Raw genomic sequence first — 22,344 nt, 5'->3', positions numbered from 1 at the left:
GTTCTAATTTCCATTCAGTTTCTTTTTCTTAAAAAAATAAAATAAAATTCCAACAGTTTATCTTTTCTCTCTTCTCTCTCTTCGACCAAAAACAAACTCAACTGCCATTGTCTTCCTTTGCTCGAGTTTTTACTCAGCAAACTAAATCATCACTCCTGTGATATATACTTACATATATATACATACAGGAGTGCTGCCAAAATTTTTTCAAATTTTTTTTTTCGAATCAATTTTTTTCCCCTTCAAATTCAGTTTGTGTTTGTTGATTTTGAGTATTTTTAATTTTAATTTCAATTTCTGTTTTGTGTCTTTTGGCTTTTCAAATTTGTGTTTGTGAGTTAGGAATTTTAACGAGATACATTCCTGTCTAAATTTTTCGATTATAATTAATTTAATTCGAATTATTAAATTAATTTAATTAATTCGAATTTTCTTAATATTATTCTTAAAATTCTGAAAGTGTGTGTCTTATTATTATTTTAAATGGCTCTCAATTTCTAAATTATCGCGCATAATCAGGTTGGTTATTTTAATCCAGAAAAATGTGATGTGGAAAAATTTAAGCCTTGGATTAGATTTTTAAATGACCATTCGATTGTTAGCTCTGCTATTAAATCAAATGTGATTTTAAATGTCGATCTGCTTAGACTGATATGCACAACCTCTACTGTGGCCGATGATTCAAAATCTTTTTCATTCACCGTGGCAAACACACAGTATGTGGTTGATGAAACAGTAGTCAATCAAGCGTTAAATTTTCCATTGGACAATTTCTGTAATTTACCCTCTGAAAATGATATCACAAACTTTTTCCCTGCTATTCACTATCAGGGGGTGATCAATTTAACCAAACTTTCTAAATCCAATTTGGTGTCTGAATGGGACATTTTCTTCAATACACTTTCTAAAGTGTTTGCCAACTACACTAAATCCAACTTTCACAACATCACTTCCACTCTGCAGTATATTAGTCTTGCGGTTGTTTTCAATCAAAGGATCAATTTTGGCAAAATACTTTTTCCCATTCTCTTGAGACGTCTCACTTCTGCTTTACGTGATCATTCTATAAATCGTAGGGTATCATGTTATTATGCTCCTTTTCTCATGCTTATAGCAGATCATCTTCTCACACTTGAGCACAAAGCCCTTTTTGCTAACTCTACAGTAACTGAACCCCCTCTTGTAAGCAAAAAGATTTACACCCGCCAAGACACAACCTTCAAATTCATGCAAGTTCCCGTACTTGTATCTGCTTTCATGGCCACTTATATTCCCTTACCTATTTTCAATCTTCCCGGTCATGAACAGCAACCTCAACCTCCAGTGGTTCAAGCCACCCAGGCTCCTCCAACATCAGATGCTCTTCCATTACAGGTAGTAATTCCTCACTCTCACTCCATTCCTACTTCTGTTGAAAGACCCCCAGTGGTCGATAGGACTGACCATGAAGTTGTAGAACCACAGCTTCAATCCCAGGTCATAGAGCCAAACACAGAGTCACAACCTATCTCAACCTCTCCCCCACTGTCTAAAATGTTACCCAGAAGATTAATAGGAAGTAGTGCATTGTTAAATGTGAGTGAACCCTCAGCTCTGCCTCCTCAAAAAAAAAAGAACTTATACGGATGCATCTGAAAGCCCATCCTTGTCCTCCCAACAGGACATGAACTTTGAAATGGCCAATGTACAGTTACTAGAAACATTCTCTCAACAGGATGAATCTATTGAAATTCGCCATAGGGCCATGACATCTTGTACTGAGTCAAGCACAATTCCATTACTCACAATGGAACCATACATACCCACAGATGATACTCAGGACACAGAGCAAGGAGTGCACATAGAGTCTGTTACAGTGCCTGCCATAGTTACGGCAGAAGAGCAGTCACATGCTTCTGAGGGAAAATCTGACTCTCAGTCACCCTTAATAGAGTCATTTTCTCCCCTCCCAGATCAAACACCTCTGGCTCCCTCACGGGATTCTCCACTCGCAGATTTATTTGGAGAAAGTGGAGGGCAACTCGGTCAATCTATCCCTGAAGCAATTCAGACATCTATTTCACATGAAATGATAGGTTTGACTGAGGATCGGGACTCGCGAATTCCCATTGCACCACCACTGACCTCTCTTGAAGAGGCTAGGGTGATTTTAACTGCAGGTACAGAAGAACAGCAACAGGAAGACTCCTCACGAGCAATTATATTGAGAGAAACACAAGCACGTGAGGTGAGTGAACCAAACACGAGTGAAATTCAGGTGAGAGCACACACAGACACAGATACTGAAAACCTGTTAGCTCAAATTGCTGCTCTAAAAGTAGAACTTGCAAAAAGCCAAGCTGAGGCTCAAGCATTCAAAGCATAAGTGGTTGAACGGTCTTCTTCTTCCACCTCTGTCAACAATCAGCTGGCACTCATAAGGAATGATATCTCAGATCTCAGGAACACTGTCACACCAAAGCTCAATTCCATTCAGGAAACTCCAACTTTATCAGCTGATGACATTTCTAACTTCTGCTCTCTACATACAAGGATGACTTCTCTTGAAGATTTGGTTGAAATGAATCATTCACTGGATTCCTCTAGATTTCTGAAGATAGAGACAGGTATTGAACATCTGAATGAAGGGATGAAGCACCTGTACTACATGATCAAAAATTCTCACTGTCCCAATGAAGAACAAATGACTTACTTTGAAGGGCCGTCTGGTGGAGGCTCAGGCTCGGGAGGTGATGGAGGTCATGGAGGATCTAAGGGAAATTCCGTAGAGGATCCCTCAACTAAGGGGGAGAAGAAAGAGAGTAGTGGAAAGGGGAAAGAAAAAGACACCTCTGCTGGAGACAAAGGAAAGGCTGATGATGTCTACTACAGTGGAGAACAGGATGACTTTGATATTTTTGACATTCCCACTGAACCAGTCTTGGAAGATAAAGATGGTTTATTTGAAGCTGAAGAGGAAAGTGATTTTGGAGAATGGGAAGAGGAAACTACAGTGGATCCTATCTTTGAGAAAGAGTTTCAGCAGCAGCAGTCAGAGATGAAAAGAAAAGAAGCTGAACTTAAAAAGGTCTCCCAGATCATTGACATGAGGAAAGACATACAAAGAACAGAAACTCTTCAAAAGCAACGTCTTCATGACATTAAGGCTCAAGAAAGGAGAAGAGATGTCAGACTGAAGATTGGTGAAAAATGGGATGAAGCTAGGAGAGTACTTGATATGCCTCAGCTGAGCACTAACAATGATAGGCAGTTCCTACATCTTCTTGACAAGCTGGAAATCTCAAATCCTAACAATGACATGTACATGAATGCTATCAAGACTGAAGTCTCAAGGATCACAGCTGCTTTTGATAGATCCCTAAATGAGATGAGCATTTTTGTATATTGTCAGAGTGAAGGATCTTTCAAGGTGTCACTTCATCTGTTTGAGAATCGTTCTTTGTCAGAGATTTGGGTTCTTCTCAACAAAGTAAAAAGAAGCTCAGAATTGAATGAAGTTCTTCGAGAAAGGCTTAAAGAGTTTAAGCAGGGCTAGTCCTCAAGTGGTCAACAATCCTCATCAGGTGAGATTCTTTAAGTCTGATTTTCTTCAAATCTGTCAGCTAGATGTACAATCTCTTAAAGACTACTCAGCTAAGCATCTGGTCTGGATGGAACATCATTTAAGAACTGTTGGATACTCATCCATGTTGAAGACTCAAGCTGCTGATTTGATTCAAGCTTATTGTGAAAAGAATATTAAAAGGTACAATCAGATCAAGAATAAGCTGAAGTCAGTTGGAGTTCAACCAGTCAGACCAGCAAGCTTCACTTCAGAAAAGGATCCTGTCTTTGACAAAGAGTTGCTTCAAGATTTAGAAGAAGGTGAAGTCAGAAGAGAAGACAACTGAAGTCAATTAGCTCAAAACTCAATGTAATATGATTAGAGCTTTATGAATCAAGATAGTCTAATGTAGTTATATGTTCAGGCTAGAGGAACATCTATCTTGTATTCACTTGTAAATTTCTTTTGGAATCTGGAAAATGTTAAATATAATCCAGAACTTTTCTGCTATTTACTTTGCATTACTGTTTATATCTTTTTCTTATTTGTTAGTTGAGTTATCCTCTAGGTATTTGTTGTTATTGTCTAACAAGCAAATAGGGGGAGATTGAAAGGCATATGTCATAGCCTATTTGTTTATTCGAGGATTTAACTCAACTCAAATAAGAATGTAATAAGTAAATAGTGGATCTATCGTCAGAGAGATCTCACAAAGTAACATCTGTCAAAGGGTTAAGAAACATTATTCATCTACAGACTTGAAGACTTAATTCACTGGAAGAAGCTCAAGAAATTGATCAAGCCTCAGTGATATAAATCAAGATTGTGGATTTAATCAAGTGACAGAGATCTCGTCAGGGTATCAATTAATTGCAAGGATTTAGTCTGAAGAAAATCAAGAGTATCAAGGTCAAGGCTTGAAGAAATGTCACGAAAGTTAGTCACTCATGAACCAGACAGTACATCGAGTGTCTACATTGAAGTGGTGGAATTGATTCATAATTGACAGTGATTTTCAGAAGATTTTCAGAAGAATGGTTGCTGTTCAAGAGTAGTATTAATTCTCTATTAATTAATTAAGTCATTTAATTTAATTAAGAGAATAAATTCAATCTGCAAAGATTAATTTATTGATTAATTGAATTAGTTGGTTAATTAATTCTGAATTAATATTATGCATTTTTCAGAAATGATTTTGGATTTATATTCAAAAAGAAAATCAGCAAATCAGATTTGAACTGTTGGATTGTCATACCGAAAGTCCTACCAAGTCTTTTTGGATAGTTCTACCAAGTCATTCTATTGTCCTACCGATAGTCTTTCCAAGTCAAGTAATTGTCCTACCGAAAGTTCTATCAGTTCAAATGATTGTTTTGCTAGTTCATTTTGGATTGTCTTGCCGAATGTCATGCTGATTCAATTCGAGTGATCTGTTTACTTAAACAAACAGAAGCAGATCATTCCAAAGCAATCAAACAGAGAACACAAGTCAAGAACACAGCAGAAAACAAAGGCACAACATTTCATTTTTCATCTGCTTTATTCAAGATCAAAATTCTAGATTGTAAAGTTAAATCCAATCCACTAGAATTATTTATCTTGTTCTTGTGTAACAATCTAGCGGATTAAAATCCCTAGAACTTAATCTCAAATCGCATTTAGCATTTGATCTTTTAATTGCAAAAATAGAAAAAGTTCATGTCGAATTTATTCTAGATTTGTAATAATTGATTTGAGATTAATCCCTTGTAACCGATACCGTAGTTGTAACACCTTTCAAGTTTAATAAAAGTTTTATTTAACTTGAATTTTGTTTCACCTTTTTATTCCGCATTTTATTCGATTAAACGGTATTATTTGCATTCAACCCCCCTTCTACAAACAAATTGGGACCTAACAGATTTGGAAGCCTAGACCATTGTCAAGTTGTAAAGAATCTCGTTAGCTTTGCGTGAGCAGTTGAATCGCCTAATTCTGACGAGTAGAACTCAAGTTATGGCCAAAACAAGATCCATCAGAATTTTTCCAGACAGGCTGCAGGCGCCCGCCTGCTGGTGGAGGCGGCCGCGTGCTGATGCGCGGTTGACTTTGTTGATTTCACTGAAAAAGCCTTTTTTGAGTGGAATTTGACGATTTTAAGGGTCCAGGTCCAATATGGGCGTATATATACTTAAAAAAGGGGTTTTCATTATCCGGGAGTATTGGAATACCAAGGAGAAGACCTAGAAGCACAAAACAACTCTGAAAAAGAAGATCTTGTTTTCAACTTGTGATTCTTTGAATTAGTTGTAACTTTGGATGCTCGTTTTCGTTCTTATTGAACCTAGATCTTGTTTATTCGTACTTTAATTATTATTCAGTTTATTAAGACCTTGTTTATACCATGCTTTCATTGGAACCCATGGTGACGATGAGTTCGATTATGAACTAATCGTTATCATATGATTCTAGCGAATTTAATTATGGATTTCAATAATTATTTTGTTTCGATATCTTGGTGTGTGGTAATTGATTGATATCCTAGTATTGGCCGTGCTTATTCATCTTATGTGTGTAGCTAACATATAAGATATCGTGTTAATCTCTATTGAAGCGACAGTGAATATAGAGGTTTAGAACTTGCCATGCTAGCATAGGTTCATGTATTTGTTATGCATGATTCGTAGGTAATTTTAACCATCTTACTTGTCCTATGTAATCATGATAGATAACTTGCGCATTAAACCGTTATGTTTTCAATTCTTATAGATATATAAGGACTAAGCATAATTGGTGTCTATTCAACTTCTATCTCTTTTGTGGATGCTTGGTAGTAGGGTATTCGTACAACGAAAGTTGGCGTTTACTAGTTTCGTGTTATCTGATTAGTGTCATCACCATCACATGCTAAGGTTAATAACGAAAAGGCTATTGAATGAAGTAGTAATTAAGTTAGAATCCCATGTTTGTCATATATAGTAATTCAACCTCAATTCTCTTAGTTAATATTATTTAGTATAATCTCTTAGTTTAATCAAAACCCAATTTGTTATTTGTCTTAGCATTGAGCGATAATCATACATTATTGCATAGGTGCATAAATTGAACTTAACCTAAACCAGTCTCTGTGGGAACGAATCTGATTTATATCTTATACTACTTACGAACGCGTATACTTGCGTGAATATTAGCGCGTGTTTTCTCCCTAACAAGCATCTACTTTGGTTGTCAGATCCTTACACAAAGCTCATGAAGCAACAATTACTCAAATCAATCAGATTAAAGAATCATTGATTGCTTCAAAGTTGTTTACTCATCAGGAAATGCAGAAACAAATTTTACCAATAGTTACCAGACAAACTGCAATTGAAGCCAGTCAAACTAGATTGGAAGCTAATCAAGCTCAAATGTCTGATCAACTTACTGATGCACATAATTCAATGGAGCTGGTTCTTTCTCTACTACTTGGTGATGATGACAAAAAGGGGGAGAAAATTGTTAAATCTAAATGCAAACAGCTACATTGACAAGTATTAATGATAAAAATTCTGATAGAGGTAATAAAGAGGAAAAGAAGGAGATTAAAAGAAGAAGCAAGAAGAATTGAAAGAATTAATAAAAGAGTTGAAGAATTGACTGTGACTACTCAAATGCAAAAATCTTCACAAGTCACAACTATTGCTGATGAAGACCAAGGTATTCTGGAGAAAGAAGCTGGTGCTGAAGCAGATCAATATCTTCAAACTTTGAAAGTTCAAAGATTTCAAAGTCAAAAGCCAAAGCTGAAGACAGTATCCAAGAAATCCGTTATTCCCAAACAATCTAAACAAGAATTACACAAGGGGGGTTGAATGTAATTATGGATTCTTTTTTATTTTAAGAACAGTTCTTCTACAAATAAATAACTGTGTTTAATTTGCAATGGTGCGGAACGAGAATATAATAGAAATCAAATCACAAAGCAATTAAATACAAGTATTTAATAAACTTTCTAGTGGATTGAACTTTTCCACCAGAGATATATATTAAGTAGAGAACTCTGTGATATAAATAGTACGCAGTTGCTTATAAGTTGAACAACAAGAACTACAGAGAAATTCTTTACAGATTGTGATTTTTCTATTTCTATGGTTTTTGCTTACTTACTTAGTTGTTGTTCAACTTGCTACACTTACTTTATATATCACCAAGTTACATGATAAAAAGACAAGATAATAAGACAAAATGGTTCTAGTCTAATACTCTGTCCACCATCTTTGAATATCTTCAGTTTAGCATGGAAATGGAAATGCTTATTTGTTCTCTAAAACCTTTAAACAGGCTGCCACATTCCATTTGCATACAACCAATGCATGTGACTGTCAAGTCACTATCAATTGCTCTTTTGAATTTGAACATCCGTTGGAGCTTAGATTGATCATCCGTTGGAACTTTGTCTGATCATCCATTGAAACTCAGGTTGATCATCCGTCGAGACTTATGTTGATCATCCGTTGAAGCTTTGTAAATCATCCATTGAGTCTATCTTCTTGATAGTTAACTCTAATTCATTTACACAAGATTACAAGGCATCTAATATTTACAATTAACCATCATATCTTGCATATCAATCTAGTAGTTAACATAACTTGGAAAATTTACAACATCTAGTTCTCTAAGCTATCCAAGTACGCAAAAATGTGCTACTAGTCTTATTGTTACATAAGCTACTCTTTCAACAGATATTGAAAATGATCATCCGTTGAAAGCTACAAAATCACTTAACTAAAATCTACTAAGTGTTTTGTTCAAGTTATCATCAAGTACACAACATATTCCTAACAATCTCCCCCAATTTATGTCTACTAGAATTATAGCCATAGATTAAGAGAAATTTGATGATAACAAAACACACTGTGAATACATAATGAAATACAGTAGATTATAATTACAAGTGCTACAGTTTATTGAAAATTCTCATAAGAAAGATTTGTAGAGTGTCTTATAGATCATTTTCAAGGTGCTCCTCTAGACTGAGCAAATTAAAATCATTTCCTTGATTGCCTTGGCTTCTTTCCCAGCTTCACATGATTCTCTTCAATCTGGTTTTGGTGTTATTTGTAAAATTCTGATTCTTCATTATTTGTTAGATCCAGCTTTTCTTGTATTTCTTTTAGAGTTTCATTGCTTGCAATCTTTAGCCGATCTTCAATCTGAAGAATCTTCTAATGTTCTTTTCATCATTGAACTCCATGATCCAGTTTGGCCTCAAATGCACTCTATCTCCAGTGAAGGGAATAGTCAATACTCTTGGGATGCATTTGGTCCTCTCCAGCTATTTTTTATCTCCTCAATCTTGTTTAGTACCATTTTCTTGGCTACTATGTTGAATCCAAAGTTTTTCTTGATTGAGGAGAAGATAGTCACTAGAGTTGAATAACCTTCATTAGGAATTCTGTGAAGGGGCCATGTAATTTCTTTACCACCCTTGTACCTGAAGACTAGTCTCTCTGAAAGGTGCTTGTAGGCATCAATAGACCTGACTTCTTCAAGCTCATCCAGATAGAGATTTATGTCTGAAAATTCTTTGATATCATATATGAAGAGTTTATCTCGTTTGTTGACAGTAGGTTTGGGTTTGGCCACTTTCTTGGATTTGAGCTTGGTAGGCTTGACTGTTTTGACCACTCTTTATTTTGTCTTCCTTTTTTAACAAAGATGGGGAGGTTTAGATCAGGAAGAGGTAAGTTGTCCCAATCTATATGTTCATCCTAAGGAATAACAGGATCACCATAAAAGGTGATGTTAGGATCAATCTTGAATTCAGCTTCCTTCACAGTAGGTATGGATGATTGGCTTGTGGTTGTATAATTGACTGGCATGTAGTCTTCCTTATCTTCATCAAAATCAATCTTACTCTTTGCATGGATCTTGTATCTAAATTTTCTTTTTATCTGCTTTGGTTCTTCTTTCTTTCATTCATCCAGATTCTCAGTTGGCAAAATAGTTTCAGTGATTGCAGGCTTCTTAGCTTGGTTCTTGGATTCTAAAGCAGCTTGCTTTTGTTGTTGTTTGAGCCTCACCTTTTCCTCTTTCTTAGCCTCTGCAAATTGTGGATGTCCAGCCACTACATAGATCAGTTTACCATTTTCGTAGATTTTAACAATCCTTTTCTTTAGCACTGAGTATCTAGGGTCTTTCAAGAAAGTTATAGACCTTCCAAGCAGCTTCTTTTCATCTGGCCTAGGGGTTTCATATGATAGGTCCTGTGAATTTTTGTTTGAGGTTTTTGGATAATTTCTTTTTGGCTTAAAAATCACATTGGTCTTTGGAGACTTGATTGTTGATGGTTGAACCCTTTCTAAGTTCCCTAGGCTCATTTCATTGATTAAAATTTGTCTCAACTGAGAGAAGTGAGAAAAGACCTTGTCTTTTTTCTCAATTGGACCAAATTTCTTTTTGAATTTTTTCATCAATCTTCTTCCACTTGTCATCCAGTTCTTTCTCAACTGCTGCAATATCAAGCTGTTTAGATTTCTCATTTGATTCCAACTTAGCAACTGCTATCTTGATTAGATCAATGATGCCCAAGACTGGTGGCTTTAGAAAAGTAATTGCTGGACCAATTACTTTGCTTACTTGAATTTTGGGCACTTGCCCCCCCTCACTTGTTGACTCCCCTTGACTAGATGGAATAATATCTTTCTCCCCCTTTTTGTTAGCATCAAGTTGAGTGGAGGTTGAGGTCTGTGCAACCACCAATTTTTGAAGTAGCTGAGTTTTCTGGGCTTGATGTAGATGGATTGCAGTTATTGAAGCTTCTAAATTTTTAAGTCTTTTGTCCAAGGAGTCTACTTTGGTGTCTAGATGATAGTTTTTCCTCTATTTCCTGTTGATGTCTAGCATGATTGTGTCAGGAAACTTGGCCTCCAATCTTTCAACAACATCCTTTTTGATCTGACCAATTTCAGTTTTCAGTACAGTTACCTCTAGATTGTGTTGGAGAGATTGGATTTGGTGGAGTTGAAGAGAGTCTAGATGTGCTTGAAGAAGTCTCTTGGTGTTGGCATTTGTAGTGGCTTGAAGAGATGTATGAGTTTGTTGAATTATGTGAAAGAGAGTATATTTGAAATGATGTTCATCACACTCTTTGGAAAATACCCAAGATGGAATGTTGATCTTGAGTTGGGGCCTTCTTCTCCCCCTATGTACATGAATTCTCCTTCATCATCCTCTTAATCCTCAAAAATATCCTCATAACCACCAGTTCCATAGTCAATATCATTACCAGCTGTGGGCGACATGGCTGAGATCGCATCATTAGACCTTTGCATAGAGGCAGTAGTGGGCACCAAGTTGAGTAGCTTCTCAGCCTCCTCATTTCCCTGTCCAAACAAAAGTTGATTTGCTTTAACATGATGAGTAAATGTCTCAACATCCAAAGAGATTAAATCTATAACAGCTTGATATTCTTGCTGAAACATTTTCTCTTTTTCTGCATCACTGACATTCATTGACTCACTAGCAATGGTTTCCATCGTTATCTCTCCTGTACCTGCCTTTCTCTCATGTTCTCTCTATTTTTGCATCAAGGGCTCCCCTTGACTTCCCACCCTCACACCCTTACCCTCACCTACTAAGGTGGGACTCCACTCACTCACTTTTGCCAAGTTGGAAGAAATAACTTGCAGTTTGTCACTCTTTTCCTCTCCTTTTTCCTGAGAGCAACTCAGCCTCTCACTCAATTCACTCCCGTCCCTCAATCCTAAGAGTGATTGTACAACTACTAGATCATCTGCACTTGTAATATTTGTTGAAGTTTGAAGTGGTGCAGTGATATTCAACGGATGAGGAACATCCATCGAAATAGTAGTTGAGAGTTTCAACGGATGACTGCTGTTAAGCACATCCGTCGAGATACAATCACTTGTCAACGGATGAACAATATACGTTGAAATAGTGGAAATGAAAGAGTGTAGAGTAAAGACTACTGTAGAATATGTGGGGATTGATTTGAGATATTGCATAGATGTCTACAGAAAGAAATGGTAAGTGAGCCAACAAATCATCTAAAAGATGATGCTCACTTGCTTGGATTTTTGGCTCCTCCATGAGAGTTAAAGATGGAGAATCAGGATGTGATGTATGAATCATATCTACATCCAGCGAATATATGGGTGAGTTTGGTGTGTTCGGTGCTTCTATAGTAAAAGATTTTGGCTGTGACTCCATATTTATTGGAGCCACATCGAACTGACTTTGAGAAGGTGCATGTACTGAGTCTTTGACTGCAGTAGGCACTGTGTGTGCACCCTGTGTATCCCTAATATGTTTAGATTTCTTCTTTCTACCATATGTTTGGGGTGAGCTTGTGTCCCTTACCCTTTTGGCATGTGCTCTTGGTTGTGAGCTTTGTTCAATAGTTACATCCTTTTGGGAGGATGCAACTAGCAATGGGCTAATTTCCTTATTAAGCACTGCAGTTTTTGGGAAACTACAGTATGGCTAGGCTGGGATTCACTCACCTCTCCAACCTTATTCTTAGGGTTTCTTTGATATTCACCCTGTCCCTCACCATTCTCACTTCCCTTCACACTACCCTCTTGTTTTTTAGTAGATTTTACAACTAGCTTCTGTTGAGAGAAACTAGAGGGGGCTTTCTTTGATTTGGATTTAGAAACTTTTGGTTTTTTGGATTGGGTAGGCATCTGTTTGGTCATTGTCACAGATGCCATTACCACAGTTGTTTGCAAAGAAATAGGTTGAGAAGTAGTGGAGACAGAAGTGTTTACCTCACTTACCTGAGGCTGTTCCATGATGGGCATGTATACAAGTGGAACATCCTTGTGATGATTTGACATGTTAAGATCATCAATAACTCTTCTCTCTTGGACCCAACAAGCTAACTTGTTTGTTGGGTTCTCAATTGAGAGATTCTCAGAAACAAAATTAGCTAGCATCATGAGAAATCTAGCATAATAGATATTCTTACACCTCTTTTTAATATCCCCTAATTTACTCCCAATCTCATACATGACAGATGTGCTGAAATTGAAATACTTATCACTAAGAAACGTGTACAGCATGTGAACTAGTGAGTAAGATATAACATCAAAATTACTGACTTTTCCAGAAAACACTTTGATAAAAGAATCACACAAGAAACTCCATTATTTTCTAAGGCATAATCTTTTAACCTCACCTAACTTGGTGGCAGTTAGAGCATAACCCATAGAGATTAGCATGTTACTCATATCAGTGTCTGTGTATGGAGCAAGTGTGTTATTTTTAGGCAATTTAAAACATTTTTTTATTGCATCACAGTTAACACAGTGTTCATTACCTTTGAGAGTGAAGGTAATAGTCTTGTCCTTTAAATTGAACACAGCTGTAGTCCAAATTTCCTCAACAACTTCACAATAAATGGTTGGGGACTCAAGCATGGCATAGCTTAGTTTGTAGGTCAGTATGAAGTCCATCATCTTGTGATAGTCTTCAGATGCCGGAATTTGCTTCTTCACAAAAGCCACAAAGTTATTCTTTTCATAGACGAACCCAGTTGAGGACATAATCTTGACTAGGGGTGCCATTGCTGTGATTGAGATTAGTTGCAGAAAGAGAGTTTTTGCTTTTGGGAAGAAGAAGTTAGAGAAATTGCTTTGAGAAAGATAAAAACAAAGAATAGAAATGTAATTAGCTTTTATACTTTCTTAGAAATAAACTGTCAAAAAGTAAAAAGAAAAATAAAGTGACCAATCAAATTAACCCAAAATAGCTGTTTTAAAATTATAGAAAACTGTCAAAATTCTAAGATTATCCGTTGAAATATACACACAGGATGTAAGTAAATTCGACGGATAATTCTCAAAATCAACGGCTAAGATTGAGTGCAATTCAACGGATAATGATAAAAATACCCAGAGTAATAACTGATATTTCGACGGATGATATAATTCAACGAATGTTCATTTTCAATGGATAATGAGCATCCGTCGAGATGTAAATTCTGACTTAGCCAAAATTTACATTATTGACAAGAAATATCAACTATTATTTTGGCTGCAATACAAACTGCTTAAACATCAAAATAGATTAAGAGTAATTAAACATACCTAACTCACTTATCAACCTAGTGAAGGTGGATTCATCAAGTGGTTTTGTAAAGATGTCTACAAGTTGTTTTTCACTTGGAACAAAATGAAGCTCCACAGTACCATTCATGACATGCTCTCTAATGAAGTGGTACTTGATGTCAATGTGCTTTGTCCTTGAATGTTGTACTAGATTCTCAGTGATGGCAATAGCACTAGTGTTATCACAGAAATTAGGAATCTTATTCACTTGTAGACCATAGTCCAACAATTGATTTTTCATCCATAAGATCTATGCACAACAACTACCAACAATAATATATTCAGCTTCAGCTGTAGAAGTAGAAACTGAATTTGGCTTTTTACTGAACCTGGATACTAGCTTGTTTCCTAGAAATTGACATATTCATGTAGTACTTTTTCTATCAATTTTACAACCCGCATAATCTGCATCTGAATAACCAGTTAGATCAAAGCCAGAATCTCTAGGGTACCAAATGCCAAGTTTTGGTGTTCCCTTGAGATATCTGAAAATTCTCTTAATTGATATTAAATGAGATTCTCTAGGATCAGCCTGAAATCTAGCACAAAGACAAGTAGCAAACATTATATCTGGCCTATTAGCTGTTAAATATAAAAGTGAGCCAACCATGCCTCTATAGCTTGAAATATCCACAAACTTTTCAGTTGTGTTTAATTCAAGTTTAGTTGCAGTGGCCATGGGAGTTTTTGCAGATGTGCAATCCATTAGATCAAACTTCTTCAAAAGATAATAAATGTATTTGGTTTGACTAATGAATATTCCATCACTAACTTCCTTAACTTGTAAACCAAGAAAGTAAGTTAGTTCTCCCATCATGCTCATTTCATATTTACTTTGCATCAATTTGGCAAACTTTTTGCAAAGTTTCTCATCTGTTGAGCCAAATATAATATCATCTACATAAATTTGAACAAGTATACTAGAGCCATTAATATTTCTAAAGAAAAGGTTTTTTTCAACAGTGCCTCTAGTGAAGTGATTTTTTAAAAGAAACTTTGACAAAGTATCATACCAGGCTCTAGGTGCTTGCTTCAATCCATAAAGTGCTTTCAAAAGATACTAGACATATTATGAAAAATATGGGTCTTCAAAACCAGGAAGTTGACTGACATAGACTTCCTCTTCCAAATCTTCATTTAGAAAGGCACTTTTGACATCCATTTGATAGACCTTGAAATCGAAATGGGCTGGATAGGCTAGAATAATTCTGATGGCTTCAAGTCTTGCAACAGGAGCAAAAGTTTCATCAAAATCTATCCCTTCTTGTTGATAGTAGCCCTTAGCAACCAATCTAGCTTTGTTCCTGACCACTATGCCATTTTCATCCATCTTGTTTATGAATACGCATTTGGTGTTTTATAGGATTCTTTCCTTTAGGCTTGGGTACCAGCTTCCATACTTTATTCTTTTCGAATTGGTTTAGCTCGACTTGCATAGCTAAAACCCAATCAGGATCTAACAGAGCTTCTTCTACCTTTTTAGGCTCTTCCTGAGATAGAAAGCTGCTATATAGACATTCATCTTGAGTTGTTTTCCTTGTTTGCACTCTTGAAGATGCATCACCAATGATCAATTCATATGGGTGATCTCTAGTCCATTTTCTCTGTTGGGGTAGATTAGCTCTAGATGAAGAGGCCTCATTGTTGTCTTGATGAGTGATAGAGTTTTGATTAGAAGAAACCCCCCCTGCGTTTGTGGATCTTTGACTTGTAGTTGGGGTTCTATCTACTTGTGATCTGTATTGGCCCTCAATATCTATTGAAGGTTCAACGGATGTTGAATTCTTCCTTTCGACGGATGATGCAGATTGTCTTCCAACGGATGATGCACTTGGTCTTTCAATGGTTGTTGAATTATGTGCTTCATTAGTTGTAGATTTTTCTGCATTTTCCCTGGACATTGGTTCTTGATCACTTTCATAATCACTGTCTTCACCAACCATTTCAACATTGTTAAATTTGAGGCTTTCATAGAAATCTCCATCTTTCAGGCCTTCAATCTTTTTGTCATCAAATATAACATGTACATATTCCATAACAATGTTGGATCTTAGATTGTAGACTCTATATGCTTTTCCAACAGCATATCCAACAAAAATGCCTTCATCTGCTTTGGCATCAAACTTCCCATGCTGATCAGTTTGATTCCTTAAGGTATAGCATTTACAGCCAAAGACATGAAGAAAGTTTAATGTTGGTTTCCTGTTCTTGAACAATTGGTAGGGAGTCATGCATTTTTCTTGATTAATTTAAGAGATATTCTAAGTGTAGCATGCAGTATTTGCATCTTCAGCCCAAAAATATGTTGGTAACTTTGATTCTTCTAGCATAGTCCTTGCAGCTTCAATACGAGATCTATTTTTCCTTTCCACCACACCATTTTGTTGTGGGATTCTTGCTGCTTAGAATTCATGCATGATCCCATTCTCTTCACAAAATGATCTCATCATAGAATTCTTGAACTCAGTTCCATTGTCACTCCTGATTCTTCTTACTTCGAAGTCAGGATGATTGTTGACTAGTCTTATGTGATTTATGATGATTTTGCTAGCTTCATCTTTGGACTTCAAAAAATATGTCCAAGAAACTTTGAAAAATCATTGATAATTACTAGAAAGTACCTTTTCTTTGAGATTGACAATATGTTTACTGGGCCAAATAAATCCACGTGCAGTAATTGTAGAGGTTCTCCAATTGTTGAATCAAGCTTCTTTCTGAATCATACTTTGATTTTCTTTCCCTTTTGACATGCATCACACAGTCCATCCTTTGAGAATTCCACTTGAGGAATACCTTTCACCAAGTCTTTTCTGACTAGCTCATTCATAGTCTTGAAACTGAGGTGGGACAGCTTTTTGTTCCATAGCCAACTTTCATCTTGACTTGCCTTGCTGAATAGACAAGTGACAGATTCTATATTTGATAAGTTGAAATCAGCTAAGTACACATTTCCTTTTCTCACTCCGGTGAGAACCACTTTGTTGCTTCTCTTGTTGGTCACAACACAGGCTTCAGAATTGAATGTTACTGAGTTGCCCTTGTCACAAAGCTGGTTGATACTCAACAAATTGTGCTTGAGTCCATCCACTAGGGCAACCTCTTCAATGATGACATTATCTTTTGAAATCAAGCCATATCCCACTGTATAACCTTTTCTGTCATCTCCAAATGTGATACTTGGGCCAGCTCTTTCCTTGAACTCAGTGAGCAGGGTAGAATCTCCAGTCATGTGCCTTGAGCACCCACTATCAAAATATCAAAGATTCTTTATGTTTCCCTGCACACAACAAAATCAAATCAAGTTGATTTTGGTACCCAAGTCTCCTTGGGTCCTGTTTTATTAGCCTTTTTCTTAGGTTTCTTGGGTTTATCTTCATTTAACTTAGGTACTTGAAGTTCATCCTTAGTTAATTGATTAGAACCCTTAAAACCATTCATCATTGCAGAATTATCATGCACAGCTTGATTAACATGGAAAGGCATATTTTGTGCAAATATGTTATTCCAGTAAGGCATGCTAAATGGCATTTGTGGCATGCTAAATGCAGCATAATATGGGTTTTGTGCAAATGGCATGTTAGCATACTGTGCATTCAAATTGTGTGCAGGCATAACATTTACAGGCATTGTAGGCATGCTGGGAAATGAAGATGGTGCAGATATAGGAGCAGGCATAGCAAGTTTGTAATTAACAGACAGGTGATTAACACTACCACACTTAACACATATTTTTTTTGGTGCATATTTATCAGGTGTGTAGTTGTTATGTTTGTTAATTCCTACTTTCCTATTTCTATTGTTTTTTCCTTTTTGACTCTGCTTTTACTTCAATTTTCTCCAACCTCTCATTCAATTGCTTGATAGATAGATGACCTACATTAACTCTTTTGTTCTGTTTCACTTGACTTGTTTCTCCCGGAACAAAGTTCTTAGAAACTGATCCATATTTTTCATTTGATTTGGCTAGCTTAGCTTTGCTAACTGGTACTTGCACTCAACAGACGTGGATCATTGTCTTTCGACGGATAATCCTTTTGATTATTCGACGGATAATTTTCATCATCCGTCGAATCCACATCCGTTGAAAGTCCTTCAACCAGATTGAAATCAAGCTTCTCCTTATTCTTTTTCCAGGCTCCATCACAAAAAGATTTTATACCTTGAACTTTAGTAATTTGAGCATGGACATCTCTAGATTATTTCCATGCCTTAATTACTTCATGTTCTCGTTCAAGTTGCTTTCTTAAAATCTCCTCTTTATTCAAGGATTCATTTAGTTCATCCTTAGCAATCTTGCATTCTATTTTCAATTTTTCAAACTCAACAAATTGAGTTACTAACACATTGTTTCTTTCATTGAAAACACATTGTTCTCTTTAATTTCATAGTTTTCTTTGGTGAGAGATTTGAGTGTAACACGCAGGTGATATTATTCAGTAGACATGTCATTTATGGCATCATTACACTCAGCTTTAGATAAATGAGCTAGGTTGGTAGTGATTACCTGATTGCTTGATGAACTTGTTTCTGTTTCATCTGATTTGGCCATAAGTGCTAGATTGACATAGCTTGTATCTTCATCCCCTTCCAATCCATCTGCAGCCCAATCATTTTCTTGTGTAATGAAAGCCCTTTCCTTTTGCTTGAGCAACTCAAAGTATTTCTGCTTATAATCAACAGGCTCAAACTTCTTTTTACCAGAATCAGGCTTTCTACACTCACTAGCAAAATGACCTGCCAAGCCACACTTGAAACACTTGAATTTAGACTTATCAACCATGTTTCTGTTTGACTTAGCTGCTCCAAAATTATTCTTGAATTTGAGTTTGGCAAATCTCCTGGATAGAAAAGCAAGATGCTCATCTATGTCATCCATGTCATCTTGACTAAGATGATCTTCATGTTCAGCTACTAGCCCTTTACCATTGCCTTCACAAACTCTAGGGTTTGTTGCAGAATCAACAACTTCAACCTTTATCTCCTTCTCCTTTTCTTGCTCAGCAACTAATGTAATGGACCATCCCTTCTTTCTTCCTTTCTCCATCTTCTCATCTTGCTCTATTTCAAGCTCATAGGTTTTTAGGATACCATACAGTCTATCCAAGGTGAACTCCTTGTAATCTTGAGAATTTCTCAATGAGAATGTCATAGGCTTCCATTCCTTTGGTAGAGACCTAAGGAATTTGAGGTTTGAGTCTTTTGTTTGATAGACCCTTCCATGCAGTTTTAGAGCATTCAGTTTTTTGGAATCTACTGAAAATGTCAGTGAGTGACTCACCTTCTTCACTATGGAAATGCTCATATTGCTGAATCAAGAGTTGCATTTTATTCTCCCTTACTTGCTCAGTTCCATCACATGTAACTTGAATTGTATCCCATACATCCTAAGCAGTTTTGCAGTTTATGATGTTGTCAAACATGTCACTGTCAACACCATTAAACAGAATGTTCATGACCTTTTTATCCTTTTGAACTTGTTTTTTATCTGGATCAGACCATTCTGCTTGTGGCTTTGGAAATGATGCTTCATTTCCTGTAGCAGCTCTCATAGGGACATGTGGACCTTTCTCAATGCAGTCCACATATGCTTCATCTTGAGATTGGAGATGCAGGTACATCTTCACCTTCCAATGGTGATAGTTGTCTTTGTCCAGAAATGGAATCTTCACTCCAACATCTTTTATATTCATCTTGTTAGTTGTTGTGATCTTTAAAATCTTTGTTCTTCAAGAGCTTGCTCTGATACCAATTGTTATTCCCAAACAATCTAAACAAGAATTACAGAAGGGGGTTGAATGTAATTCTGGATTCTTTTTTATGTTAAGAACAGTTCTTCTACAAATAAATAACTGTGTTTGATTTGCAATGGTGCGGAATGAGAATATAATAGAAATCAAATCAAAAAGTAATTAAATACAAGTATTTAATAAATTTCTGGTGGATTGAACTTTTCCACAAGAGATATATATATTAAGTAGAGAACTATGTGATACAAATAGTACACAACTGCTTATAAGTTGAGCAACAAGAACTATAGAGAAATTCTTTACAGATTGTGCTTTTTCTATTTCTCTGGTTTTTGCTTACTTAGTTGTTGTTCAACTTGCTACACTTGGTTTATATATCACCAAGTTACATGATAAAAAGACAAGATAATAAGACAAAATGGTTCTAGTCTAATATCATGCTTCTTCACTTCTCTTTCCAGCATCTTTGAATATCTTCAGTTTAGCATGGAAATGGAAATGCTTCTTTGTTCCCTAAAACCTTCAAACAGGCTGCCACATTCCATTTGCATACAACCAACGCATGTGACTGTCAAGTCACTATCAACTGCTCTTTTGAATTTGAATATCCGTTGGAGCTTAGATTGATCATCCATTGGAACTTTATCTGATCATCCGTTGAAACTCAGGTTGATCATCCGTCGAGACTTATGTTGATCATCCGTTGAAGCTTTGTATATCATCTGTTGAGTCTGTCTTCTTGATAGTTAACTCTACTTCATTTACATAAGATTATAAGGCATCTAATATTTATAATTAACCATCCTATCTTGCATATCAATCTAATAGTTAACATAACTTGGACAATCTACAACATCTAGTTCACTAAGCTATCCAAGTACGCAGAAATGTGCTACTAGTCTTATTGTTACATAAGCTACTCTTTTAACGGATATTGAAAATGATCATCCGTTGAAAGCTACAAAATCACTTAACTAAAATTTACTAAGTGTTTTGTTCAAGTAATCATCAATTACACAACATATTCCTAACAAAATCTAAATCTTCATCCAAGCTGGTTTAAGAAGGAAGATTTCTGGAAGTATTCTGAGCTGAGGAAGTAAAGTTAATCTCTGACATTGCTCAAGTTAAAGAAGCAGTTCAGGATGAAGAGTTAAAGTTTGATATTCACTGAAACAACATTGAATATGCATACTTGGTTCCTGCATTTAGATAGTTTTGACATCATCAATTGGAACTTGTCCATAATTTCATAATGAATAAGTACGGGGAGATTGTTAGGAGCAATTGATGATATCAAACAGAAACTATCAGAAGCATCAACAGATAATGATTAAAAGCATCAACGGATGATGATCACAAGCATTAACGGATGATGATGACATCGACAAATGTTGATATTCGACGGATAATGGTATCAACGGATGATGAAATCAGTATTTGTCACATCAGTTGATCTTTGAAGAGGAAAAGGAAACAGGAATATCAAGTCAGTGGAGGACTTTATCTTAGAAGCAATAGTATAGGTTTTCTTGTTGTTAATAGAATAGGATTCCTTATATATTGGTAGTTGTGCTCTATACAAGCATAATTTAGGTCATGCTATAAGCAATCGCGACATTGTTATATCTTTCGCATAACCTAGCAGTTCTCAAGGATATTTGTTCATCCTTTCGAGAAATACTTGTGTAATAAGTTTTTATAAGATTGATATAAAAACTGTTGATTATGTTAAAGATTTGTCTAGTTGATCGTATTAACTGTATTCACCCCCCTCTATGGTTGATTAAGGGCCTAACAGGGTAGGGGTGACTGGTGAGGGTGAGGGCCTGATGGGGTTTAAAGATATTTTTTTAAGTAGCCGGTTAGGTGAGTCATGCGTACAAGTGAATGGGTAATACTAGCTATTACTCTATGGTCTTGGACTATAGATGTCTACACAATATGGGAGACTGGATGATTTGGCCATTTGAATAAAGCTCATGGGCCATAATTATCCTAGCTAAAACCTGTATATAGGCACTCAATGATAATAATATGTCATATGTGCTCTAATAATATTATTTATACTATCTATATAAAATTAAAAATTAAATATTTATCCAATTTTTACTCCAATTAATCCTCCCGATTAATCCCCGAATTACCGATTAATCCCTAATTGGTACCTCTACCGACTAGTACCGATTTCCGATTTCTACAACCATACCTGGAAGTTATATAAAAACTCAATCACTGCTTTAATTATTTATTGACAAGTGAGTTTGTTAGAGGTCCATACTATTCAAACCCACCTAGCGAATGGGCTGAAGGAATTCGACTACTTGTTGGGGCGAGGTAACTTCAACCCACTCATTAGTTATGTTCAGTCTACATTTGATACACCCATGAGCCAGGTTGTTGGGATGGCTGAAGAAGACAAAGTGACGTTGCCTTTACTCCCACAACTTCCACCTCCCTAATAGATCGAAAGTAACCAGATGATGAGGGCAATAGCGTTACACTGGTGAAGGTATTTTAAGTATCAACACATTCATTCTGATGACACACACTCACCTACTCTCAGAAATTCTCATGCTCATTCTTACTGACCTAAAATCAGTTAACTTATTCTCATACCAGAGATAAATCGGATGAACAATATCTCATATTTTTCTCTTTGCAGGCTGATATGAAGCAGTTTCCGATAATCGTTCTTGTAAAAATTAATTCCAAAATAGTTATGATATTATTGTAAATTTAAGGTGACAATGAGATATAATAATAATTTTAATCTAAATTAGATTAATTAAAATTTGATGCTCCTAGAGTTAATCACCATTTTCGTAATTGTATAGCTTGATTCAAAAGTATGCCGCTGAAATTCCCTGCGTACTTGGTTAACTTTTCTCAATTTCTAAATAGAGTGACATTAAAATATCGATCTTTATCCAAGGTTTAGGTTTACTTTTACCCTTAAACA

This window comes from Apium graveolens, chromosome 10 (assembly GCF_009905375.1).
Source record: "Apium graveolens cultivar Ventura chromosome 10, ASM990537v1, whole genome shotgun sequence".
Taxonomy (NCBI): Eukaryota; Viridiplantae; Streptophyta; class Magnoliopsida; order Apiales; family Apiaceae; genus Apium; species Apium graveolens.
Note: the sequence above shows the minus strand (reverse complement) of the source record.